A 27,868-nucleotide genomic window follows, 5' to 3' on the forward strand; every position below is an offset into this window, starting at 1 on the left:
CGGTGCTCTTTCTTACCATTCGATATTCCTTCAATAGCTACTAGATGCGTATAACCCAGGTAGTTGAAGAGAAGATTGTTGTAGCCTTTTCTCGTGTTATGTTACTTTTGGCAGCTTAAGTAGCCACTGTGAAATTACTTCGTCCACTGTGAAATTAACATTTTCCCTGGGCCTGCACAGGTACTTTTCCGCGACGAAAGCATGTGATGCAACAAGTACTGAAGCCGCTAAAATTTCCGCCCAGAACATAGGCGCTGCGAGTTAATCGTAGTTTACTGTGAATAAGCGCCGTTTAGTAATCATGCACAAACTGTGCGCCGGAAACACATCCCAAAAGTCGCCTCATTACTGAACATATATGCGTTGTTAAACCATTCAAGCCGTGCTGGAGAAATGCATTTGCCACTTTTGGGCGTGCGACTAAACCCAGTTATTGAAGTAACTGACAAATCATTTCCTTTGCTATGGCCGCCAGTTCCTCTAAGAAAGAATTCGCGAACGTGAGCAGCTTACTGTAGACGGAAAACCAAGGGGGCCGCTAGTCGCCCTTCATTACAGGCACAAAATGCATCTCGAAAACCTTCGAAAAGCGCAACACTGAAGAAACGCGACATAAACGAACGGAGCACAGGGCGAACGCTCGTACTGTGTTCCCTTCGCTTGCGTCGCGTTTTTTCAGTGTTGCGCATTTCGAAGGTTTCGAGATGCGATTTCACGGGATACGGCCCGTTCGCCACATGACGTTTCGTCATAGGTCGGTTCGTAATAGGCCGTTTGGTCACATGGGATCATTCGTCATAGGCCGGCTCGACAAATGGGAAAGTTGTCATAGGTGCACAAAACGAATGTCCACGTGTTTCTTTTTTGAACGCATGTGGGTCTCAGCGAAGTAGGTAGGATCTCAAAGAGAAGCGAGGCACGTTTTTTTTTGTCTCTTTTTTTCGGCCTTACATCGAAGAAAGCTCGGCAAAGAATGCAAGCCAGAGTGGACAAGTAGGGTGACCTGGGATGATCAAGAATATAGATACGAATTCAACAACCCTAGACAGAAAAGTGTGAGGCAGGGACGTAGCCTAATCAAATTATTGGAAGACGGGCCACAAAGAAAAACCCGCGCCCCCCTTTTTCAGTGTTGCGGCCGGCTTGGGCACCCTCCGTGGGAACAGGCTCACTCATCACAGCCGACTATTCATGGGAAAACTAGTCAAAGAGGCATCTGGTTTTAAGTGGTCCCGTAATAGGGAAAGTGGTAGCACCGACCTTCTCGTCGTTCTTGGAAATTTCGTCTGAAGTTTCGTTTGGGCGGATGTCCAGAAGGAAGGGGGGGGGGGGGGGGGGGGGGGGGGGTGCGTTGTTAGTTGCTTTAACTCTGATAATTCGTACCCGGTTGACCCTTTCGCAGAAGATCCTGGGTTGGCCTTTTTGCTTTTTTGGAGGTGGCGGTTGAAATTATATTCTTTGTTTAACACGCTCTCTCTTTATCATACTTCTCCTTACAAAAGAAATGTGTTACACGAGTATCGAAAGATATAGCACAAAACTTCTTCACTCCACATTGCTGAAAAGGATTGTGAGAATCACGTAGTTTGTGAGAAAAACGTGTGCAAATTGTTTATAAGTACCCTTTCTTACTTAGCAACCATTACGGAACATGTACAAACGATAATGAGTGATGCCTTATCATCTCTTACGTCTAGAAACACGTCGCAAATTTGTTTTCACCGTCCCTGTGACGAATTTTCCTAATTTTCCTAAGTGACAAAACGTCCTATGACGACCAAACGGCCTATTACGAACCGGCCTATCACGAAACGCCATGTGACGAACGGGCCTACAACTCTAAATTCACCAACTAGCCCAACTCGCCATTTTGCAGCAGCACAAAATGCGTTTGACATAATTAACCCGCCTTCAAATTCGCGCGCGCGAGAGGACCCAATTGCTCCACACTGTTTGAGAAAAAACTTTACCGTACAAGTCGAGAGAAGCGCGAAAGCTTTCTGACATCAAAACGGCGTCAGAAGTGCGTCAGAACCTTCGCTAAAAGCGCGTCCAACCTTCGCTGCAAGCGTGTCTAATCAATCGAACCTTCAAAGACCCGAATCACCAAGGCCATGTTTAGACTACCGACGCAAAAGCCATATCATGGTCTATGGACGTAAAAAAAAGCACCATGTCCCGCAGTTCGGTTGGCTGGGACGTGAAATTGCGTCATTCTTTTAAAGTTATTACGACAGTTGCGGCAACAGTCTGAACCCGGCTTAACGAAGAATGAAGGCATGCGAGGACTTCTCGCGCACTAAGTAAACGCATCTACGAACGATCCACATTACACTGATACGTGATTTTCGAGATACGGGTATACTATTGTGGAGGTATACTATTGTTTTTTTTTTAAAGCAAGCGTTTTTACGCTATGGAAGCGCGTTTCCACGCACGCGCCGTGTGCCAAGAGATCTTCTCAGGGCTTTTCGGTTGACCAACGGGTTTATGGGAAATGCGTTACTTTCTTGACAGAACGTCATCGGCCCCACTAAGAAAGTGTCGCTTTATTATAACACTTCTCAGTCCTGATAATGAAACCAGGTCTCGCGCGTTTTGAGGCTGGCATTAACCAACACGCCGGACGTCATGTGGTCTTACGGCATGAAATATCGGTATTTCATTCACAAGTTGCGCCTCATTACGAAGTCAATGTGGCGAAAAACGAGTCATTTGCTCCAACTGGAAACAAACGGCAAAAATACGGGCCGGAACTGGATAAATCTGGAGGTTCATGCGTCTATGGTACATATACATGCGCAGTACAGTGGTCATGTCCTGTTACGTCCGTTGCCAAAGTATCCTCTCTAGGTTACCTGCTGCGAATAAAAGATCGACACATGCCACAAACCACCTCCTCGGGCCATTGGCCAAAAACAAAGTCTCCATGCACCATGGTTGGAGTTCTGGTTTCCTACCATGCTCGGGCAGAATTTATGCGCTCGACGGCTTTCTCATTTAAAGGTCAACAGTCTTTCCTGTCTTACGTGTGGCACTCGGTCCCTTTGCACGTGTAAAACACAACTGGACAGCTAAGTAGAATCGGTAATCGTATACGCACTGCTCCCTGAGATGTCTGCCATTTGAGTACAACTGTTCACACAAGCAGCATGGGCGCGTGGCCGTCTTGGGAAAACGCCTATTGTCAGAATCGGCCGACTCCACGTTTACTTCAGTACCAAGGATTCCCGACCATAGGTTCCCAAGCATAGTACCTAAGCATGAACACATAGTAGCACGACAGCGCGTAAATTTTATGCAAGCGAACTCAATTTACTGAGAGCGACGACGGCTAGCCTGCCAGAGCCCTGCTTCCAGGTTTCCCGAAAAAAAGCAGTCAATCAGCAGCAACCTTCGCTCCCTGACGCAAAAACTGACGGCGACGATTCCAAATCAGCACGGCAAAGGGATTACAAACTTTGCAGCGTAACAGAAAGTTTGGCATTGACCGTTAAAAACGCCATACTCAGCACTTGCTCTTCTACGCAACCTCCAGTTTGTACCAGTTTATTGTCCACGTCTAAGGCTAGTTTCAGGGTCCCTTCGAGTATTGTAGTAGATACCCACCTGGACTTCCCTACCTTGCCGCAAGAAGGATATAGAGATATGTGCATTACACACCCACGGCAAGCCCTATTAAACTTCGTGCTTTTGCCGCTCGACACATTGGTGTTCTCCAATTCGCAAGTGTTGCACCAAAATATGCCGGCGATGTATTACAGGCACCGGACAAACGCTCGTCTGCCAGGAATAGATCAGTTGCTAGGGCATCGCAAAACAGGAAAGGCTGAGAGAACAAGTGAGAGGCCCTTGTCCTGCTGTGGACAAAAACAAGCTGTTGGTGATATAAGTGCGCAGAACTTAAAGGAGCCATGAAGACAAAATACAAGTTGGGTTTATTAGAAAGACTGCTCAGTCCCGATAACAATGATACCAATATCATCGCAATCCTCGAACAAATAACGGATATATTAAAGAAAACGTGTGAAGCAGTCGCGGCCTCCTAGCCAATTTCCCGCAACTTTTCTATGACGTCACGGAACCTTGTTTGCGCGATTGGCGGCCGCCTAACTGACCTGCGCGACGACACGTGACTGGACGTCTGTAATGGGGCCTCTAGTTCCATTTGACCGCATCACTTGAATGCGAACGTGCAGTGAACGCACCAAAAATTGTTTTATTGTTGGCCCGTATGACGTCACTCTTGCTCATAACACGTCACTGTGGCGCGAAATTTGAAAGTTTTTAAATAATTCTAGCTTTTTTGTTGTTAACATCTTTTGTGGCTGTAAGGGAGCTGAGTGAGATACTGAATCCTAGTTATTTCAAATTAAACGAAGTTGTATTTTATCTTCATGGCTCCTTTAAGGGTCCCGGGGCTTGTCGTAGCCCGTCCTGTGTCACAGCATCACGCACCCAAACAGGCTTCGAAAAGATAACGGCCAGTTCGGGATCGAGCTTGGGTCCTTCGATGTCTATGCTACTGAGCCACATGGGCACACGTCACTCATATGCCAAGTGTTGGCGGTGATCTTTGCGATGCGCCATTGGCACGGAGGCTGCCAAAACTCGTCAAAAGAGGGCGCCACAGCCAGAGGGGCTGTGGCGCCCTCTGCACTTCCGAAAGCTTTTACGTTGAGTGCAACTGGTTTAATTTGTTTTTCTCTTTATGTTTGATACGTCTCAGAAAATGAACACAACGCAAAAGGGGTCCGTTTTTCTTGTACGTTTATTTTTGTCGGTGTACTTGTCCTGAAAAGATAATGTCGCTTTGAGGCATCCATTTTTCTTGGAAGCCATTTGTATTGAGAACTGTTGAGGCCGTAGCTGACGCCCTGTGAAGAATCCCGGTCGTCGTATTCCTTGAAGTCTGTGTTCTGAATTCAACAGCTTCCAAGTGACGACTAGGGACTGCGATATGGCCAGTTCTCGAGCTGCAATGCAACCTGAGTGCACAGACATAAAATAGGCAGAACTCACAGCCATAAATGTAAAAATGATATCGACAGCCTGCAATATTTCTAATACATCAGACCGAAGAAATATTTGTTCGTAATTATTCAAGAGTTTCGCCTTTTTATGCATGCTCACTAACCCTGTCGTTAAACGGCAACCGCGGGAAGTGATGTATGAAGAGACAAACGTAAGCTGCCTGGAAAAACGAATCCTCATCAGATGATGCACAATTTCGTCCCTTCGGAAAGTTTGTTTCCTTTGTCAAAATGTCTTCTTTTTTTTTAACTCAGCAGCCAACATTATAGCTCCTTTGAGTCAGTTTATGGACATCTTTTGCTACTTACGCTTTAGATTACTTCTGGTAATACGGTAAAAACAGCAATACCGACGTGGTCCAGCCGCATGCATTTTAGCTCCGACCAGTATCAAAAAAAAAAATATATGGATGTGCTTTAAACATCTGCAAGGTGAGTGATAAAAAATACAGCGTACAGGTCTTCGCTACCATTGCCCGCTTTGTAGTCAGAGTAGGTGGCACGTTCCAAGACGTAGTAGCCGGCGCAAGTTGCAACACGTTTCAAGTGCAGGACGTAGTAGCCGGCGCTGCTGCGTGCTGCGCCTACAAACACTCACACCTAGACAGGCGATTCTGAAAGCTCAGACGTGATGTTTGTGTTAGATAGACACGTTCAGCAATTTGATTCAACGCATTCCCATCATGTTGAGTTACAACAATTCTCGGGTTTTGTGGCACGCTTTCTTCGTGTTGAAGCTAAAGCCCCTGTTTGTAAGATCAAGACGACCCCTTGGAAATGGATCCACCGGGTTACGAAGACGGGGAAGGAAAATCGTTGGGGCGAGCCCTGTAGGCAGTGCACTTCGAAGGAAAACTGCACGAAATTACTAAATATTTCTACCAGAAACAGTAAACCCCTTCCTGTCGCTATCACTTCTTTGCGTTCCTCCAAACCTCATCAGCTCCTTGGCGCAGCGCTGCGCTGATAGCAGTTGTGCCAGACGGAAACACCACGTAAAATGGGCGACTGTCGAGGACGTCCGTTGAGATAGAAAGCACTGTTTGCCTCGAAAAATCTGGGCTAATTTGCCAGTATGTTAGAATAGGTACTTAGCTCCTTTTCATTACCTACCATTGTCGGCCGACTTACGTTTTCCAAAGGTACTTCAAACAGGTAAAATTGATGACCAAATGGTTTTTTTTTTCACACCTGTAAGCAAGCCCTAGGCTGTACTAGTATGAGCTGAAGCGTTCTGGGTGCATGGAGCGAGATATATATATTGTATTCACTGGCGAGGCAAGCATGCAGCTGACCATGTGAGTGCGCCGCGACTGGTTACTAGGCCCATGATTTGTGTTGGACGTTCCAAACTTTACCCCACCGAACGCAAAGTAATGCCTCTACTCCACTGGGAGTGCGATTAATAGCATCTATGTTGACACCACCGTTAAAAATCCGGCTGAAACGGAGCAGACGACGCACGCCGGGGTTTTTTTTTTTTTTTTTCGGCTTGCGGGCGCAGTGGCACAAGCCGCGCCACACCCGCGGCGCTTCCGCCATGTCTGCGGCCGTAAGTTCCAGTGTTGCCAAGCGAAAAAATTGACAGCTAAACTTTTCAGTGAATACCAGCGGCTGTCCTTGTGGTACACTTTCTTCGTCTTCGTCTGAGTTAGGGCTGGTTTTATCCAACGATACCATCTATTGGAAGCACTGGTGGTCACTCACCCGACCTGCTGCAACGTCGCTTGGTCGGCATCGTCGACCGGGCAGAAGCAGTGAAGAAGCGGGCTTCGACGTTCTCTTCTTCGCCCCTTGAGTGAAGTTCTCGTCGTATTCGCGCCACTTATCATTTGCACTCCAAAAGATGCCTGGTTGTTCTCAATGCACTCCAGAGCACCTGATGAAGTACAATTAACCGGTGGCTGGGCCGCACACAAAGCGATGCCTATGTAAACGCTCTTCCTTTTTCGCGCGTTCTTTACACGCAAGGGTCACGGGGCAAAACTATAATGTTTCCTCGGCAGGCGACCTGTGCTGGATGGCTCTTGAAATTAGGCTCGCGCCCTTCTAGTCTTCTACATCACATTAAGTTCCTGGCTATGCAATACAATTAAGGTTAACTACAAATTAAATAATCCCAGTGAGAAACATAAGGTTTATTCTGACGTTTCGGCCGAGGACCGGTCTTAATAAAAGAGGAAAGCTGGGCTCCGGCCGAAACGTCAGTAAACATCTAATGTTTTCACAGTGTATTTTTAATCGTATATATATATATATATAACTCGAGTTCACTCTTTAGTCATTTGTATCAATCCTCTGCGCCCACTGCTTCTTCAATGGACTGTAGTATCCCCGTAAAACTTCGCCGCATGCACTAGGCGTTATCAAATGCCGGCGTAAAGGGGTTAGTGGACACGAATGCTTCGTCCCGGCAGACTCCGCGGTCACGCGCGTACGCTGCGTACGAGCAGTATGTGTGCGGCGGTGTCAGTTCTCCAACGCTGGGTGAAGGCCTTGGTCGAGCTTCTACTCCAATCCGCCTGCAAGAAAATAAAGAGAGGCAAGCGATCACGTGCAAAACTTCGCACAGGAAAAGAACATCGCGTGCACAGAGAAAGAGAGGAGAGGGAGAGCGTCGCGCCAGACGACGACCTTGACGGGGCACCTGGCACAGCTTGGCGCTCATGCAACACTCGGTCGTCGTCTGCTCACCTGTTTTAGTCGTCGGGCGCTCCTCTCGTGGTCTGCCGCAGTGAGAGAGGGCGTACGCCTGCTTTCCCGCTCATTTCGAGCCAGAGGGGAAAAAAAGTAAACGTAGTACGCTACTGCTACGAGCAACTCTTTAATGGGGGATCCGCCAACCGAACTGCTTGCACGTGCCTCGCGAGGCCATTGATATCGACCATCTCCAAGGCCTGGAAACAACCCGAGTACGCGAAGAGCGAAGGTTGCTCGATCGACGTACGAGTGCTTACGTGCGCTGCTTTAGGTAGTGGCGGTCTACGACGCGCGTTCTCTTTTGCGAACTCCAGATTCTGCAAACAGCCTGATAGCTGTCCACAACGAGTTCTGAGTAACATTGCAAAGGTTCAAAACAGTCGCTATTCGTAAACAGCACAGCTTTCAGGCTCACTGACAGTGATTCGAAATTCGCGCGCTCGCACTTTTGGTGTACCGCGCAGCTACACAGAAAAAAAAGAAAAAAAGAACTACAGAGACAACGGCAAGTCGGGAGAAATGTGAAAAGGAAAATTCAGCGCGCGAGGGAAAGTGATGACAGAAGAGTACTTTGGTAGGAACACGAGTTGACAGTGAAACAAGAACATGATTATTTTAAACTTTACGAATAAGCTTTAACGAAGATAAGTGCCGCATGGCGCAAAAAAGTACAGACGCGGCGTTTCGGAGCACTTAGCAATACCCAAATTACCGGCGTGTCAAAAGACAGGACGCAGATAAAAAAAAAAAAAGACTTATTCCAGATAGAAAACCGAACCAGTGCGAGGCTTCAATAGTCTTCCCAGCCGCCGTTTGCCAGAGTGCACACAAACAAACCTAAGCAAAAGCAAGGGAGTCAAGGATAGATCTATAACGGGTTATTCCTAGCATATTCTTGGCGGACTAACAACGGCATTTTATCGTCGCCCTGGGAACCCGTCCGAAACAGCTGGCTGTCAACTGTCTTGACGGATGCATCGGAAGGGACAATGGAAATACAGACAAGACGGGAACTATGCGCGGGAATGGTTTCAACCAACACTAGTTTGAAGTTCTAATGCAGTGGTAAAACTCCTGCTCTTCAGGAAACGTCCCATAGTAACAGGCTACAAATTAGCACGAAGCGTGCACCTTCCCCAATCTGCCACGCCGGCCAGTTACTGTACCGGAGGTAGTACACTAAAATAGAGAAGAAACAGCGCGGAACCAACATCCTGGACTTGCCAGTCTCCTCGCGCTATTCATTCTACATTGACAGTTCAGCCATCACAGAACCTGCAATCAAACCGTATATACAATGCTGTACGCAGCTAGTCGCGCTCCAAACCATGGAGATAATACGGTACTACGGCATCAATGGAAGCAAAGAACGAGCGCAAAAAAAAAGGAGTCATCATACGCACCCACGCAAGGGAGTCGGCGGTAAATCGACAGGACGAGTGGGGTGGAAAAGAACAAAAGAGACCAGAAGTTTAACGACGCCGCAGCTGACGGACACCCATGGCTGCTGCCGCTCGAGACCGCGGCGCCACCTGGCCGCCATCCACGGCGGCGAGCGACAATCACAGCGGGCTGCTGACCGCGGCACTACTGAGCTCACGGCGAGGAGGAGGGGACCAACGGGAAAGATGGCGGAGGGAGAATAGTAGGCGGGACTAGAGTGTCTGCGGGACGTAGTGCATCCGTTTGATGTCGACGATGGATGAACGATCACCTGTCACTTACGTAACGCCGAAGCGGCGGCGGCGCATGTGCGGGGAGAGGCAGGCAGATGGTCTCGGTGGCCGTGAACCCGCCGCCGCCGTCGTCGACGAGAGGACTTGCGCACTACGCGCGCGCGCACAGCATCTCCCCCTACGGCTGCGAGCGCGTGTCGCTCGTCTACTTCCGCATATTTCGCGCCGCCGGCTTTTCCGAATACGCCGGAAAAAGAGGAACAAAAGTTGCCCCGGGATCGTGCCTGAAGAGCCGGCGCGAGCATACCTGCAGCGGCGGCGGCGGCGCCTTTGTTAGAAAACTCGGAAGGATCCGGCGGCCGGCGACCCGAAGTTCGCACTGGGCGACGTCACGCGAGCTCGAAGACTGCACGCGGTGAACTGCGGGGCCCTTTGTTCCTGTTTTGTTTTCCTCGCAGAAACGCCGCTAATCCCGGACAACTCAAAAGTGTTCCGCTTCAACAGTTCCTGCCGATTCGGGGCAATGGGAAGATGTCGCTCCGCCCGTGCTCTTTCTGGCGAACAAAATGTGCACACTGACTTGAACGGGGCCTTTAATGGTTAGCATGAACGCCATTTACTGCAATGTAGAAAGCCGTGAAACTTGCCTGAAGGAATATCCCTACATTTCTGCAAGTGCAGGCCTACGGCACTCAGCACGCGCATGCGCGGACGGGCCAGATTATTTCGAAGCCGCAACAGGAGCCAGCGTCGCAAACATCGAGGGTTAAAACAACAGTTACCGAAACAAACAAAGAGAGGACTCCAGATATGCCATCCTGTTCACGTGTCTCCCTTTTGCCCCCAAACTGTACGGCACGAGGAGGCCTGCATTTACTCATCTATTGCACTGTTTTTCTCACTCCCCGTGCGGTTTTCTCTTGGCTTCACAGTAGCCAAACTCAGTCAACATTATCCAAGCATCAATCCAAGCCTACGCGTCAACGCGAGCATGCCGCGCAGCAAATCAAACACAGGAAGTCTTGTTTTCTTTCATTTGTCACTCAGTTTTTTAGGCCTTTCGGATACAAGGTAACCAGGAGCCTGCAAGTCTGTCAGCCATGGTGAGACAAGTTCGCCATAGTTCGCCCGCCGCCAAGTCGTCCCGCATTAGCATACAATGGGGTTGGAAGCCAACGGCGCGTGGTTCGCGCCGTCACGGACTTCCGACCGGGAGACGAATTTCGGCATCGCCGCATCCGACGACATGGCCGCGGACAAGCGGCGAACGCATTGTTTCGCCGGCTTATACACGCACACCACCACACGCTGATCGTTGATGACGGCATAATTAAGCGCCGCGTATAGCACGCGCGTTACCGATACGACTCCCATGGACGGACGCCGCGGGCGAAGTTCAATAGCAGTGGGAGGTCGTTAATGAGGGGATGTGCACCGCCGCCGTCTTCCCACGCCCAGACCGGGGAGGAAAGGAATAAGAAAAAATAACGGAGTTATTACGCAAGGTCCGGCCACAGCGCTGCTCCTGTGTCGCCGTCGCCACGCTGCCAGTAATGACATTCCTTCTCCGCACACGCCATTCGTGGCATTAACATATCACCCGAGTGACACGCGTCGCTACAATTAGTCAGCGACGACTGATTGGCCGCGCTTTCTCGTCCATCTTCGTGACGAGGACAAAGGACGCCGAAGTCCCTCTCCCCCTTTGTTCGCTGTTACGAAAGCAGATCGACGCTTACTCGTTAAGCTCGTTAACTATGCAGGCGGCGGGAACACCACGCTCGTGTAACCTTTAGTGCAGGAACATGTGCTCTTGTGGAAGCAGGAGGAACGTAGCGCAATATGCAAAATGGCACTGCCCGGCTCGCAATTGCACCTTTTTCTGTGCACATCGGCGGTTGATGGCGTTCCGACACGTAGTAAATATCAGAGTTCAAGCAGAACGCATACATCGAGATAATTATAGCGACAGCAAATGTTTCCATTGACGCCAGCGATATTCGCATCGAAATGTCTCCATCTGACCGGTGTACAAGTCGATGGTAATTTTGAGTTCTTTGATAGCCCTTCACCTTGCCTTCAGGCACTTGCAAAGACCTCGACAAAAAGAAATGGCCACCGGGACTGTATAGCTCACGTCGTTATTCAAGCGCGTAATTTCGTCGTTACTCAAGCGCGACTTTAAATATGGCATCACTTAAATATTAAACGGCGACAAGCCTCCGCAATTGAGAAACGGATGCATTGCAAAAAAAACCGCGCATGATGCAGCCACTTTGTTAACGCCGTTGACATTAGGGCAAAGAGACAGAAATAACTGTGAGCAGCTTGTTTTCTGTTTACAGTAAAGAAAACTCCGGAAGCAGTAAAACGCCGCCAAAGGATGGACACGTGTTTTTCCCCACCAGTACGCCAGTGGAATCTTGCGCAATCGATGTACTTAAAAAAAATACGAAACATCACACAGTCCAGGTCTTGAGAGTAAGCCATCGTCGAGGTTTTCGCGATTCATAGAACAATGACAACGCCGCGTTCGTTCAAAACTTGCCGTTCTCTACGTCGTATTGAAGATTTTTCGTCTCTGTTACCCGCGTACGAGGTTCGAAGCCTCGAACTCAGACCGCTGCCCTATCGGTTCCTCTAGAACAACGCCTAGGAACGTGACGGCCAACGCCATGTCGGAAGCTTTTCACTCATGGCGCCCACAGTTAAGCGCCACTCCGCACTTAACAAGAGCCGATTACAGCCCGCGTTCACGCGCCCTTTCGTTTTCTCGCGAGAAGCGGCTACGCAAGACGGCGCTGCCCGATGTCACGCGATTCTGCGATCCATTCCGGTCTCCGTTTTGTGCCAACGAATCCCCCACGGAGCAAAAAATGCCCGCGAGGTGCTGCGGCGGGCGCAAAGGAGTCGGCAAGCACAGCGAGGGTAGCGACAGCCGCCATTGCGCAAACTGAGAGAAGAAAGGATACGTGGCGAGCTGCCCGCTACAGGCTTCGTGAGGCCTCTTCCGACGCAATGGCGGAGCGCCGCTGTATTTTCGCGCCTTCTCGGCAACGGGACAATGATGAATGAGCGCGAACCGGAACGAATTAGGACTAACTCGCCGGCTGAGATGGAAAACTGCGCCGGGACGTCCGCTGTTTGCTGTTAAATGGCGCAGCAACGATGTGATAGGCCCCCGCGTGGTGGAAGGGGAGAGACACGGATCTTGGCCGCGTCGAATCGGCCGCGGTGGGCCCCCAGGTATCGACGTAAAATCCCAATGCCCGGAATCAGAGTGAAACTGTGTTAGACATTCCTTACAGTATAGGCTATCAGGACAATTCCTCCCGGTTAGTATAGAAGGCAGAAATTTAGGAGAGACTTTATTCCCATGCCGCCTGCAAGCGTTTGAAAGAGCACTTAACAAAATATGTAAAGAGATACGCAGACGATTGGTCTTCTGCTCCAGTCTTCCCATAATGTCGCCCTCAAAGCAGGAAAAGAACCAAAAAGGTGCAAGATGTGCGACTAGATGGGAGAGAATAGACGGTGTTTAACGATAGCGACCACATATATAGTTATATGAACAGTAGGGACTGTGCCTTAATCCAGAGCAAAATATTCAAGCGCGATGCGAAGTTTCCAAAGAAACCGATACCGGTGCGTTCAAAGCCGCACGGACGTTGCCCGAACACTGTCTACGCTGGCGAAAGGACTTGGTCCTCGCTTCGCGGGCGACGACGCAGCGGGCGGAGGTGCAGCCACAAAAGTAAAAGGCGCAGAAGCGAAAAAAACAACAACAACAAATTGACGGAAATCCAAGAAAGTATGAGCAGAAAACCCGCGGCGGAGCCGGGCTGTTTTGTTTGTTTCCCGCCACAGCCACGCCGTCTCGCCAGCGCCATCATCGCCGCTGCATCCTCCGCCAGCGCCGTGGCGCTGCCACAAAGGAGTCGAGCCGCCGACAAACAGAAAAAAAAGCGATCAGTGCAGCAGTCGTCGGCGGGGTTGCCAGCCAGACAGCGAGGAGGAGAAGAGGGCGAAGGGGTGGACGAGAAGGAGGGTGGGCCGGTCTGGCACCTCAAGGCGGCGGCGGTGGTGAGGACGGGGCCAGTAGCCCAGACGGCCTGACCTCGGCGCCTTGGACGCCTTCCCAGAAGAAGCCAGCGGCGGCGGCGGCACGAACGGGTTAAAATAGGACCGGCCGGAGCCCACGACGGTGGAAGGGGTAGTCGCGCCGCCGCGGCATGAAAGGGCGCCGGCCGACGACACGCGGCCATCGATGTATCAGCGTGGCCACGCCACGACGGTACGGCGACCAAGACCAGCAGCCACACTGTGACGCCGCGACGCCCGGAGAAACGGAGCGAAAAAATGGGAGAAAGGACGCGGCATTGCGGAGCACCGCTGGTGAAACTGCCACGCCAAAGTCGTTATGAGCTGTCTACGGAATCAATGTTCGCTACCCACATGTGATATTATGATGGAATAAAAGACGACTGAACTTCTTGCCGGTTTCTGAAGTACAACTACCATTAACCACATTAAATCAGAAAGGTAGTGAAATGTAATCAGGTATTGGACCAGGACGCAGTCGCCGTGAAAAGATAACGACCGTTACCTTCGAATTAGTTGTGAGATCTTGTGCCGTAAGAAGCATGTAATCATACTCAGTGGATAAGTACGAAAACAGCATGTAGCCGTCCGTTTAACTGCACGCAAATGCGCAGCCGCTGGGAGCACGTGCAGCGACAACGGTATGACCACACTGACACCGGACACGACCATATCGAGCCCAAACACCACAGAGCACCGCGGTGACCGAGATTACGTTAGTGGAGAACCGGACGCTGAACCATACCAAAGTTCCCTATACTCAAATCAATAGACATGGGGTCAAAAAGAGGAAAAGGCACCGCGCGTGGAGGTAGTCGCCTAGACGGTAGCGAGTGGCCACGTGAAAGGATCGCGAGCTCCGGGACCGACCGGAACTATCGAACTGGAACGACGCGTGGAAATCGCGCCGCGTTATTGAGCAGCGCCCGGATCACGACGCGAACAGCAACAGGCGACCCCAACTCTTGCCGGCTGGCCCATTTTTTCTCAGTCTGAGGGACAGATCGGACAGGCACGCACGTAGGCTATCGAGACGGCGGCGGCGGGTCGCAGACAATGCAGCCGGTCCGCCGAGGCAGCGAGCAAGCCGACACCGGAGGACGGGTTGCCAGGCGCTCAATCGCTGAAAGACCCCGAAAGAGCGAGCTTCCCCGGCGCACTGCACACGTGCCCTAGATTCGTTTTTTTTTTTTTTTTTTTTCGTCGCCCGGTGACGACGTCGGCCAAGGTGGCAAAAGGGTAGCGTGACCTGTGCCACACACTATTCTTCGCACGAACGACCGTTTTCACTCAAGAGTAATAACACGCTTCCCTGGAATTCTTAGCAGCCTGGACTGTCCCGCTACGGCTCATTAAACCATCTCCCCCCCCCCCTCCCTATATAAAGTTCATTGAGAGAAATGTACGCACCAAGACTGACGTGCTTACAATGCTCAGGGGTGGTTGGCTCTTCAGGCAAGTTCTTCCTCAAATAGTTGTCTTTTTTTTTCCTTTTAATGTCCCGCAGGCACTTCGCTTGAAGCATGTTCCCCTCCATAAATAATTAGAAAGGCGAATGGCGCCGCTTATGAAGCAGCGCCCAAGTTTGGCGGTTTTTTTTTTTTTGCATGTTTATTACGAGTTTTCCTCTGCAACGACCACTGAAGAAAAAAGAGTCACGCATCTCCACGTAGTGAATCATGACTGGGCTAAGCACTGGGGATCGTCCTTACGGTAAATCACCCGTGAGAGTGCTTACTGCTGCTAAAACAATTTCCAATCCAATACAATTTAACCCAATCCAGTCCAAATCCAATTCAATCCAATCCAATGTTCCTCGCGCATGTGCAGCACGGCTCTCCAGGAGCACTATCTCTCTATCTCCCCCTCTCTCTAACCTTTCGTGAACCTTTTATTTTGTTCTTGTTAACCTTTCGTGAACTTTTTGTTCACCGATGTTTCGATTTACACGGTGCTGTGCTGTGAGCAAGGACGCCGGACGGACAAGCCCCGGCCTTAATAAGGTGCTTTGCCCATAAAAAACGCTTTCCCTCGTTTGCTTATTTTGCCTCACGAACAAAGTCCGCCCGACTGAACACTCGGGAAAATGTATCCAGCACAGTGTGCGCAAACTGACGGGCGGCATACCCATTATCAGGTAAGTGGCCATCCGCACAGTGCCAGTAAGTAGGCTTAACGACCTGCGTCACCCAAGAAGTCACTAGCCCCGGCGGTAGGTGTCGCGTACACCTAACACAACGGCGTGGAAAGAACACGTCTACGGCCATGAGGACCGCATGCTGCGCCGCTCAAGGGCGAACAGCAAGGCACTGCGCACCTTCTCAGTCCCTGCCCGTGTAACGCGACGGCCGTCCTCGAGACCGACGGGTGTTCACGCGCAAGGAACACAGCGGTGGCGTAACGGCGACTAGGCGTATATACACAGACGGCAGCTCGTCCCATAAATAAGGGAGCGCCGAATATATAACGTTCGCTACACAGCGGAAGTGAGTGCGTGCCAGTTTTTTTCCACCCTCGCTCTCCCCCCGCCTTCCGACCATTCCCCTCGTTGCAGTTCTTTCATTTCCCCCCGTATTCCACGTCTCCCACTTCCACCGTCTGCGCCGGCAGCCAGCGGCTGTCACGCGTTGCGCAACAAGCGCTTTATTGCCCCGCCGTCTGCCCCAACAACCTGCGACGGCGCGCCCCGGGACTGAGAGTATAGTGATCTATAGTGCGGCCCACATCTGCGAGTCAAATGAATGGCCGCACCGCATGAACGACCGTGGCGGGCAGCCGACAGGCGGCGCCGCCAACGCTAGGCGAGTCACTGCGGAGTCGATGCAGTAATGTGCCCGTTGCGGTCAAGAGTAACGGAAAAGTGCAAAAAGAAGAGGCAAAAGAAGGAGAGCGAACAAATAGAAAACGGAAGCGCGAATTGCAGCTGCCTGCCACTGGCGTGACGCCTTCTCCTTTTGACGGGTCAGTCCGTCCGTCTATCCATTTCGCAAAGGTTTAACTGCAATGTAATGAATCCTACTCGTGTGGTTGCCATGTAACGTAACTAAGGTGGGGTATAGCATCAGTTTTATCGTCTGTCTTCAGCTTCTCCGGTATCAGAGAAATTGGGAGGAAATACCTATGCGCCCATGCAGAGGTTGGGCTAAACGACTCGTTCAACCGTCATTTCTCCCCAGCAAGGCATGGCGAAATGCGACTGTCCTCAATGTGCCAAAACCACTACGGCAAAGAGAAAAATATTGGCCGCGAAGTTAAAATCTGGTAAAATATGTCGGCGATGCGTCAAAACAGTTCAGCAGTGACATTAGAATGGCTGCTAATGCAAGTATGCTTACGAGCAACTGCAGTATGCTCGTCGTTACCGTTAATACAGACTTCGCATTGGACAAGAAGGGACCAAGGGTCCCCTGTCACAACTACGCAGAAAAGTGATGCATTCCACCCCCGCTGTGGCAGCGCGCCGTGCTCACCCTCCACGCGGCGGTGTCTTTGAGGCTTCAGACGAACGTCAAACCCGGCCGTGTGGACCGCAGACTACCCGAACGGCAGCGCGGCCACTCACGACCGTTCTCCATATCCACTCGCCGGGCAGCACTAACCGCACACGCAACAACATTCCAAGACCCATTTCATTCCACCGGCTCACGGCGCACGTACAACGGGCGCCCGTCGCCACTCAGCGACCGGCCACGTTTGAATATCCAGATGATAATGAAGCCGCGCTTTCCAAAACGGTCCCGAGCCGAAGACAGCCGCGACATATCCGACGCGGAGGACCTGCGCGGCGGCGACGTTTGCACGAGTTCCAACGCGGACCAGCGTCAGACACTGCGACAACTACAACAGAGGTCTTCCTGAAAAAGACGTCTCTGTTTGTCAAGCCCAGCCTCTGGACGCTGGGAGTCTAGCGCCCGAAGACGCGCTGTGCGTGCCGAGCCGTCAACTCGCGACGCGGAAGAACAGAAAGATGGCGCGTCCCCGCAGCACTGCTCGAGCGAGCTGGTCCGTTAGGGGGAGGGGGACCGACGGAATTTCGGGGGTCGAGACCGGCATCGGAACGCGGAAGTACGGAGTAGAAGGGCGCGCAGTCGCCACAGTGTATGGTGCGACGTTAAACCGCATGGGAACGGTGTTAATCGTCACGGGCTGCAGTTTGAATTAGGGCCGTAGCCGACATCACCTGCGTTCATGCCCACCGAACCTAAAAGTTGTTGTGGGCGCAAATGCCAGCGACTCCTATAGGCGCTATACGTCGCACCTTCTGTGCGCGTAATTGCGGCAGTTTACGTTTTGCGAACAATTCTTTGGTCGTGGTGTGTGTTGGGGTTTGTCTGTGCGTGTGTGAACTATCGTGATCAGGAGGGGGAACCCAGCACAGGACTAACCGGAACAAATCAACTTGGGTTGCGCCATTATGCCAGGCAAAACGCCATTTTAAATGCAGAGCATTTCAGTAACTCACGATGTCACCCGCGTTGGCGTCCGTAGTCCGCACGCTCACTGCGCATGCGCGTCGGGTCGAGGCGATAGCGAACACTCTCTCGCGAGGGGCATTGGATTGGATTCGAACACTCTCTCGCGAGGGGCATTGGATTGGATTCGATTGAATTGGCTTGGATTGGATTGGCTTGGATTTGGATTGGATTGGATTGGATTAAAGTGGATTGTGTTGGATTGTGTTGCATCATAGCCGCGGCAGACACGCTGGGGCCGGCGCATGTGCAGTACTCTCTCTTCCGCGGTTTCCTCTCCTTCGGGCGCGCTGCGCATATAACCGGTGTGCCGTTCTCCGGCGAAGCAACATCCGCGCTTGGCTCAAACACCTAGCGTCCACGCCGCTTTACAAGTACGCCAACGTCGTCGACTGGGACCGGCTTACGCAGTCCCCTCAACGTATATAAGCGGCGGAGCGCGCGTTCTGAATTCAGTCAAGGGCGTCTTTGCTTGGCTTTCGCTTGACGTGACGCTTTGCTTGACTCGAGTAGATGCGACGCATTTACTCGAGTTCCCCCCGTGGGAAGATGCGGGCGGCTTTTTTGCATTGTGAAGTGCCACGTCGCAGACAGTTTCTTTTAAATGCCATATCGCACGTCAGGGTTCGTTTTTCCTCAATTTTATTCCGTTGGGTTCGGCAGGCCATTCAGGGCATAGAGGAGAAACAGGGACATGGAAGCACTTTTCTTAAGTGGGCGTGATCTCGGACACTTCGTCTCAAACTTTTCTAGTTTTCGCAAACTAAACTTCTGCTCGCTGCACGCCCTCATTTGTCGATAACGCACCCTTCCTAACCAAAATAGTTTTCAAGCCACGTGTTAACTCGGGGTAAAAGCATGCCTGCAACTAACGCAGTAATGGCGCCCATAAATAGGTGTTCATTAAAAGGACAGGATAGAACCTATACCCGGACCAGTGAAAGCGAGTGACCAGTCACTCGTGCATAGAAACCGCGTTCAAACGGAGCGACCAAAACTGCACAATGCACATGGACGCCCTCGCTGCGTTCATCTGAATGTCGTTATCTCACGGCCGTCCCGTTCGCCCAATCCGCAACTGCCCACGTCCAAGACTCAAGCCTCTCAGCAACCTCCCCGCAAAGCACGCACCGCGTCGCTTGTTACAACAAAGATTAAAGCGTTCAGACACCTCGCCGAGAAAGGGTGTTTCTCTCCGAGACGTCTGAACTCTGCGTGGCCGCCAGAGTCAAGGCCCCGCGCGGTGGAACGAGAAGAAGGTGAACGGCCCGACCGCTGCCCCCTTCTTCCTCAAGGCCCGACTCGAAGCGGCTAATGGAGGCGTCACGAGCGCTGGCCCACGTCCCCCGCAGACCGCCAGACAGCGAGCAACGCGTGCGGCGACGACACTGGCCTTGGTTCAAGCCGAGGCACACCGAGGGGCCACGCGTGGACAATGCTCTGGCGCGCGGCGGCGTAATGATGGATACGGTGCGCCTGTGCCCAGCCGTCGCCGCCGCCGCGCGAGTGAGGAACGGCTCACCGGAGCGTCAGGAGGGAGTAACTATAACTCTCTTGTGTCCGATGCGACGGAAGATGGTTCTAAGGGTTATTTTCTCTCGCACACAGGTCCGGAGGAGGAGAAAATAGCATAACGGGCGGGAAATGACCAAGGCACAGAAAACGCTTCGCTTTCCTCCCAAGTCGCCCGTCCGCTGTGCCGATGTTGACAATTTGACAACTGAATTCCGGAGCGCGCGCATAAGAGCGTCAAACGTTTTGCAGGATATGTAGCATTTGCTCCCAGGACAGTCTGATTACGAGCGACGGACAATCTGAGGCCGATCTAAAAAAAGCAGCAGGGAAACTGAGGACCTTTTCTGAGACTATTATTTAATCGAGAACATTTCGACGTTACGCTTAGCTCACTCCCGGGAGTTAAACGGTTCTTCAAATGGACAAACGCGCCATTGGCGTTTCAGCTGCAGTAGGCAGAACTTAGCAGAGCAGCAAGAGGCTGGAGACAGCACACGCAGGTCGATGTCCAAGGAACTCCCGCTACGGGAGTGTACAAGTGAAGCTTCATGTTTTTTTTTTTTTTTCACGCTTTCCATGCCCTTAGAGTTCGTTGGCAATACTTTCACGCGTGTTTGGTGCGCCCATTTAGCGAATTCCATATGAGCTCCACGTTGAATGAGCCAAAGTACTTACAAGTATAGGACCGCAAGGGTCGTGTGTACGCTTTGTATAGCACTCGAGATCGTGCATGCAACTTCGTGTATCGTTCTGTTGGAAATGAAACGTGCAGTAAAAACCCGCTTTATAGTTCATCGGGAATGGTTTGACTATAAAACTGACTAAAAAAACTGATTTCGCTATAAGCGGTACTTCGCTAAAAGCGATGACGTGCCCGCCCTGCACCTGTACTGTGACCCTTTTAAACTTCGAATAAGGCTAGAGAATTCCAAAAGCGGTTGTACCATCCCGAGAGTTTACTGGACAAGATGCGCTCTACCAAGTAAAAAAGGCAAATGTGGTAGTCGCCAAAGGTAAGAATGCAAACAACGGCGTCAGCTGCAAATGGCGTTTGAAGTCGTCGGAACAAAGGCAGTTCATCCAACTACCGTTCGCCGATGCGACGGGTCGATATATTCGCACGCGATGGCCGCTACACGTGCCTCGCACTGCGCGGGAAGCCGCAGCGACGCACACGGGGATACTGCGTCGTCTCGCCTTCTGGGAACCCGACTCGCAAATAAAGAGAAGCGAGCCGTAGGACGACTCCGACGCGCGCACGTCGCGTCGCCGTGGATCACACGCTGCGAGTGACGAAAGGGCCCCCTCCTCTTATTGCGTCAACCCTATTCACTGCGCTGGTAAGCGATTAGATGCGACGAGGCGACCTTGCGCGCAAAATTCCCACTGGGATGCGTAACTTTAACCCATCCCGTGGCGCTGGTGCAGTTACACTCCCTTTCAATGAGTTTATTCTTTTCTGACTCCACTGATGTTAATACTCTTTTGAGTCCAATAATGTTAATACTCTTTTGACTCCATTATTGTTAATACTGTTTTGACTCCATTATTGTTAATACTCTTTTGACTCCATTTATGTTGATTCTCTTTTGACTCCAGTGATGTTCACTCTCTTGTAAGTACGGAAGTGCAGCCAAACCCCAGGCTTGCTTTCGACCCCTCCCCCTCTTACGTGGCCTGCTTGAAAAGGTCGGACCTTGGGACCAAGCGCATACTGGGACGGCCCCCACCAGGCGGGAGCGATAACACAGCACCAATAGTAGTCAAATAAACATTTATTCCTCCCCTTTCTCCTCTTACAACACCCTTTATTTATTTGAGCTAGCCAACATTAGTTGAAAGACTGCCAGAACAGAACCCCCACCCCCTCAGGGCTTTCCCTTCCCGTGCGCCGCAGGTGCGGTAGCTTCGCTTGAAACTTACTCGGCCGTTAACCGATTTCGCCCAAACGGCCGCCTTTGGCAGAGTTGTGCGATGGTGATATTGAAGCACCCTTGCTGTCTCGTGCGCGCCGGTTCAGAACGACAAGCGGTTTTAAAGACGGGGAAACTTAGCAAGGGAATGCTATAGTTGGCTGTCGAAACGGAGAGGAACCGACAAATGTAAAGAAAACGAGTACTTCTTGGTGTGGAAACGAAAGGCGCGCGCGGAATGCGCGGTGGGAAAGTCCCCGCCACTAGGTCAGCGTAAAAGTCCCCTCCTCTGCACACATCGCCCCATCCTTCCCCGCTCTCCACTCACTCGACTTCAATGTCGAATTACTCTGCTCTTCGCGAGATCGAAGCCCAGCTGCCGCGCGAACCTACGCGTAAGATGCATTCCTGCCTTCCCGTTTTTCAATATACCTTCACTCGCCCTTACTGCGTACATTTTTATATGTGGTTCCTTCTCAAACAGGTTTCTCTTTTTTATACCTCTCTCGCTGGGCGCCGCGAGAAGAGTTGAGCCTTTGAATACAACGCCTGCCTACCTTGCATGTTCCACGCACTGACGCCTCCTTTTTTTACCGAAGCTCGGTTTACCGCTAAAGCAGTGGTTATCGAAGGAATGCACGCAGGATGAGTAAATTACACTGCCAGCGCGTGCCACTGACAATCCAGAAGACAATGCTTTTACACAACTTTTTGTTACACGAATCAGCTCTCGTTGTACACTTCTCTCGTAATTTCATGCTCCCCCCAAGCAAACGTTCACTAAAATGTATTTTTTTTTCTCTCCCATTACACAATTCAGCGAACTGGGGAAAACGCGTGAAGGTAGATTTACTCCGCAGACGTCTTCGCTTGTACAAGACACATTCGCCTGACACTTCCAACAAACCACGCCTCCGGGACTGCTCTTCACGTGCTTTTGACATAATTCACTAAGCATTGGAAATGTGCAAAAATGCAACACGTACACCAATCGGCAAGCGCCATTTATTAATAAAAAATTAAGGCCGTTCCACGCTATGTGAAACCTGTTGGAAGTGCAGAGCAGTGATTCGCCGTAATGGGCTGTAACACCGTTACCCGCTCACTGCTATCACCCAATGCAATTCAAATTTTCCGCCTTCGCAGTATTCGCGGGACCCCCGCCTGAAACTGCGCCGGCGAGAATTCTGTTTTTTGTGATTGTTTTTTCTCCCGCAGGTGCCGGTGTTGCACTGTCACTTTTTTTTTCGCTTAATATAATAAAAACCAACACAACGAGCGTTCCTAACCACATGAACGTGGGCGCTGCCGGTTTATATTTTGCCTCAAATGTGCCTGCAGTTTTCTTTGCGCTAAAAAACGGGGAGATGTACGACAAGCGCCGGCCGTTCACGAGTTTGGAACGCTTTTGACTATCTAAACTGCTTGGCTTTCGAAGCCACTGGGTTACGCCGCGACGACAGCCGCTACGACAGAACGCCTTGTGGCTCTACTTGAGTTTAGCTAACGATCTACGACGACAAGGCGAGCCCCTTAAGTGCGCTGCAGTTGAAAAACAAAAAGAAGTCGGGAGTGAGCATGAGGACGAACAATAAGCTGGTGCAGAAAAAGAGGAGGATGCGGCGGTCCGTTGCCAAGGGAAACGGCGGGGGACGTCGGATGCTGTTGCTAGGCGACGGAAACCGTTCGAGCAGCAGCTGCTCCCGCTCCCCAATCACGCAGCCGCTGTTCGATCGCCCACACGGAACGCAGTCAGGTTGCTCACTCTCAGTCTCCTCCCCCCCCTCCCCTCTCTCTCTTTCTCTCTTGCGCTGGCTCTACGAGGTTTCTCCGCCATTAAGGTATCACGGCGAGAGAGGAGAAAACAAAAGTTTATTTTCCTCTCGTCTCTTCGAGCAGCTCGGTTCGATCGAACGGCATACGCAGACTATACGCTCCCACGGGTTCTCATCGACTCGTGCGCGCGCGGCGGCGCTGCTCATTTCCCGTGCTCAGAAACGACGACAAAAAAAAAGTCCCCGTAGCAGCGGAGAATGGTGCCGACTTTGCGGCGACTGTGTCCCCTCATTCGGCGAAGTGCCGCTGATGAGAAGAAATACAGGTGCACCATTAAATTCCTCCTAGCCGCGTAAAGCCCAATTTAATTCTCTCTACACGACAATTACCTCGGGGTCGCGGGGGGGGGGGGGGGTGCAACTTGCACACAACTCTTGGCGCATATTATCTTCTGGCAGACGAAACCATTATTTCATTAGGTTCTACTAATCTAATTTATCGAAAAAAATCTCACATAATTTAAGAGTTTCAATCCTCGATAAACCAAATAAAGGTTGCTAATTTGAAAATAAGATAAAGGGGCGCACATAAAAGGGGCACGCCATCTTCGATCGGGATAACCAGCACGTAATTTTCGCGAGCACCACAAACCAAAGCAAGCCTCATCAGCCACCCCGCAACAGAGCCCCAAGTGATGCGCCACTGACGTAGTACTACGGCACGGGATGCGCGAGCACGCGCTTCGGGCGGCCACAAACGCGCGCACCCAGAGATGGCAGCGCGAAAGGTCTCGGCGCATCTCGCCACGCCCCTGAAGGAACCGCGCGCCTGCGCGAGCAGGCTGCCGCATCCGTATCCGCATCGAGAGGAGGAACGCGCCCCTTCCTTCCGTTTCCACCGGCGGCGGCCACTGCTCCGCCGCATCATCTTCAGCATCCCTCCTTCCACCTCCCGCCGCAGCCTCTTCCACTCCCGCGCCGTCCTTTCTCATCCACCGCCTCCGCGCGGACGCCTCACGTTCTTCTCTCGCACCTGCTCCTCCGCATCACTTCTCCCTTGGCGCCCCCTCCCCCTTTGCAACCCTCCATCCTTCCGCCTCCTCATCCTTTAGCGCGGCGATTCTGCGGAGGACCTGCTGCTCGCGATGGTGGCACGACTTTTGACATTTCCAAAGCCCCGCTCCCCGCCCCCTCCTGCGCGAGGTCGCTTCGCCACTTGGCACGGCTGCGCTGCGGCCGAGTCGGCGCGACTAATGTGAAGGCTGGGGAAAACGTATTGGTTTCTCCTTTCTCATTCTTTGCGTTCCTTCTCCGCAAGCGTACGCACGATGTCAAACGGCTTATGAATTTTTAAACAATATGTCAAAAGGCGACTTCTCTTAGCACTTACCTGGGCCGTGCAGCTGGTTCGAGATACGATCTTGATAGTCTTAACCGCAGATGCTTTTCCCAGACATCGAGCGCGCAATTCCCTCCAAGCGTTTTAAAGCCCACTAAAATCGCGTGCGCGAACGACTGCTGCGATTGTGGTTCATTAAAGATGTCTCTAAATGCGCGTTCTAATACCGAAACTACACAGAATTACGAAAGTGGGACCCGTTTCGTGTTCTTTGTTATGTGCTGGTCAACAAGATAAGTACAGAGACCGCTAAAGTTTGACAGACAGTAAGCCAACATGTCGCCTCAAGTCCTGGACCATGCGGCTGGTGCGATCCGTGGGCGACCGCTCCCCTCAGCCCCCTCACAAGAAAACGGAGACATGGCGTCTCCGGACCCATTCAAATATGGCGTCCTCGTGGTAGCCCCCTTTTTCCCACGACAGCTGTTTTTTCCTTAAAATATCGCAGGAAACAAGCCACAGCCGCTTGCAGCGGAATGGGCGTTACTAGACGACACGGGGAAAGGTCTGGGATGCATGCGACGTAGTCGTCAAGGTTGAGCTTACGGCTAGCTAGCCATCCGTCACCGCCGACGAGTCATGGTTTCCCGAAAACCGCCTGACCACGATCGATAGGCGGGGAGAAGCGAAGGACACAACTCACGGCTGGGAGCAGCAGTCTCCTCTCCTCGGACGTTCGGCGCTGCTGCCGTGGTCCTCCGACTGGCAGGAGTGCGCAGGTCTGCGGCGGCCATGGTTCCTTGTTGCCGGGCCCGGGGTCCGCCGTCGCGGCGCAAGCGGTCGGTCGCTCTCTCGAGACGGGTCGGACGTCGGCCGGCCGCCGCGTGGTCGGATCTTGCTCCTCCGTTTTCTCGATGAATGGGGGCCCAATGCCTTCCGCGCGCTACTTCAGGTACCTGACTTTCGAACGCGTAGTCACAAGCACCTGATGCAGCACGTAGAGGCCAGGGGCAGACGAGTGGCGACGAAGTCCGGGCGGGAGAAAGGGGGGGCCCAAGGAGGCGGTTCTGACAGGTGGACTCGCGATCTGGCAAGAAGGGGTCGGGTAGGCTGGGACGACGGATGGATGGGGGCGCCGGGCGGGCGCTGGCATCGTCTCCCTAAGGGCCCGCGCGGCCGCGAACGGGTTGGGACGGCGCGAGCGGCGGCGGGTCGACCGTCTCGGTCCGCGTCCAGCCGCGACTACGCCCGCGCCGGCCGCTGCGGCGCGGCCAAGTCCCCGCGCCGATCGATAATTCCGTTGCGGCGGAATGCAGAGGTGGGCCCCGGCGCTTCGCTGAGCACATGGGACGGACGGGTGGGTGGGTGGGAAGGGGGAGACACGGCGGCCAGCGCATGCGCCATCCGGATGAGTGGCGCGCAGCGTCACCGGCCAGCGCCAGCGGCGCCGACGGCGCGGCGACGAGTGCACGCACCTTGGCGGCGATTGCTGACGCAGACGCAAGAGAGGGAGAGGGCGCGGGGGAAACGTTCGCCGGCCGCCGTCGTTTGCGCACGCGCGCGGCCAGACGGCTTCATCATTGTGCCCGCCGCCGCCGCGTCCAGAAAGAAAGGGGCAACGAGACAAAATGCGAGGGAAAGGGCGCCGCCGCGGAGGGAGAGGGGGCGCGCACAAAGGGAAGGGCTGCGAAGGAGGGGAAGACAATAAAAACGAAACCCGCCGCGGAAAGCAGTGCAAGCGAGCGCCTCGCAACAAACGGCGCGAGACATCTAGGACGACGGCAGCCGCCAGGGGCCTGTGCCGCCGCGACCCTCCAAGGCCGCCATATTGGTTCGGCGGCACGGGCGCATGGTCCGCCCGGCCACTGGTCGGGGACTGATAGCAAAACACGTCCCTCACCCTGACCACCGCCTCCCCATATCTAGTCGCTCAATGCTTTTGCTAAGGTAGAAAAAAAAAAACTAATTATTACTCCATAATTTTGACGAGTTAATATTACTCCATAATTCTGCTGAATATTATTATCCTCACTGCGCGGAGGACTGATCAAAGATGTCTGCAATATCAAGGCACAAGGGGAATCCAAATAAACTCCGCTACTGTTCTTCTCTAAAGATCTAGTACACGCTGGGAGACGGTCAATTATTAGGCCTATCAGTTCTTCTCCGCCTGCCTGTGCTCACGGAAATGAGCGATCGACGCAGGCAGTCCACCCGGGTGGCCATTTGTACGCTGGAATCGGGGAGGCTTCGCCCGAGGCAGCCCTATTCCAGGCGACGCGGCCGGCGCAACAAGTTGCACCGGTGGCTGGAACGGACAGCGGCTCCCCACCCCCTTTCCGGCCACTGTTGCGCCCTGCACCGAGCCCAGGCGGACGATGTGCGCGACGGGCGGCCGACGCCGCGCAGCAGCAGCGAGCGCAACCGTGGGATCGGGCCTGAGCTGCAGTGGGAGAGGAGCCGCGCGATGTTCGATCGGCCAGAGACATTTTGGCGCCGACTGCACTCGCGCAGCTAGCTCCCCGCGCTTGTTCCACGCCGATCTGCACTACGCTAATGTCGCGTTCAAAGAAGGTGTTCGTTTCATTAAGCTCAAAGAACTTTGTCCGTAACGAAATTGTAACCGAAAACCATTGGAGAATGCTGCGTTCAAAGAGGAATGGAACGAGTATAGAATGGCTAACAAGTTCGCGCCGACGGCCTCTGCGTCCTCGCTCATACCATCAACCGCGTGTGCTTCCCGGATGACGTTAGACGACGCACGTCATTTCCAACAACGCATCCCCTTCTTCAAGAACTCGCGCACTCGGTATCAAGTTCTGCTGCCGTACTCGCGGAGACAATACAGCGCTGGGGTCTTGCGCGGAGTTCCAGGGGCGGTCCAGGAGGGTCCCACAGTCCGCCGTCGCTCGTCGTCGTCCCAAGTTCCATCTGGGCGCCGGCCTGCTCCTTGGTGGACGGGCGGAGAAGGCGGTAGGCCTTTCCTCCTGCGAGAGGTGAAAAGAGAACGGAAACGCGGTTGAGACGCGCGGGGCCATCCATCAGCACGAATTCCGGCTATCATTAGGTCTGCCGGCCGCACGATGTGCGCGGGGAACCAGTTCGCTCCGGGACCCGCGCAGAAACGATTACGCCAAGGCGCTGGCCAGACGGCCAGGGGCCGCCAGTATGCAAGGATCGCGAGCGGCAACCCGCTCCTCCGCCGACGTGGGAGCGCGGGGTCGCTCGGATGCCACTGTCGCCCCCCTCCGCAGCGAAGAGCAAAAGGATTGCGTGCGCTCGTTTCAAGAGCGCTCTCGGCGTAGGTTGCAGAAAAGGTTCGCGGCTTGATGACATTGACCCGA

At 52.7% G+C, this 27,868-nt stretch overlaps 1 long non-coding RNA gene across 3 annotated transcripts in view; it reads right to left on the bottom strand.

Annotated features, from left to right (window-relative positions):
• Positions 1 to 1,467: 1,467 nt before the first annotated feature.
• The window catches only part of LOC144179377 (uncharacterized), a 93,458-nt gene continuing 67,057 nt past the window's right edge, over positions 1,468 to 27,868 (bottom strand). For 2 of the 3 annotated variants that reach the window (XR_013324214.1, XR_013324212.1), the window contains one exon: positions 1,468 to 27,511. This is a non-coding gene — a long non-coding RNA (uncharacterized LOC144179377). The remainder of the gene's footprint in view (positions 27,512 to 27,868) is intronic. The other variant, XR_013324213.1, reaches the window with a different exon arrangement.

This window comes from Haemaphysalis longicornis, unplaced genomic scaffold (assembly GCF_048455015.1).
Source record: "Haemaphysalis longicornis isolate Haplotype H1 unplaced genomic scaffold, Haemaphysalis longicornis Haplotype H1 scaffold_4, whole genome shotgun sequence".
Taxonomy (NCBI): Eukaryota; Metazoa; Arthropoda; class Arachnida; order Ixodida; family Ixodidae; genus Haemaphysalis; species Haemaphysalis longicornis.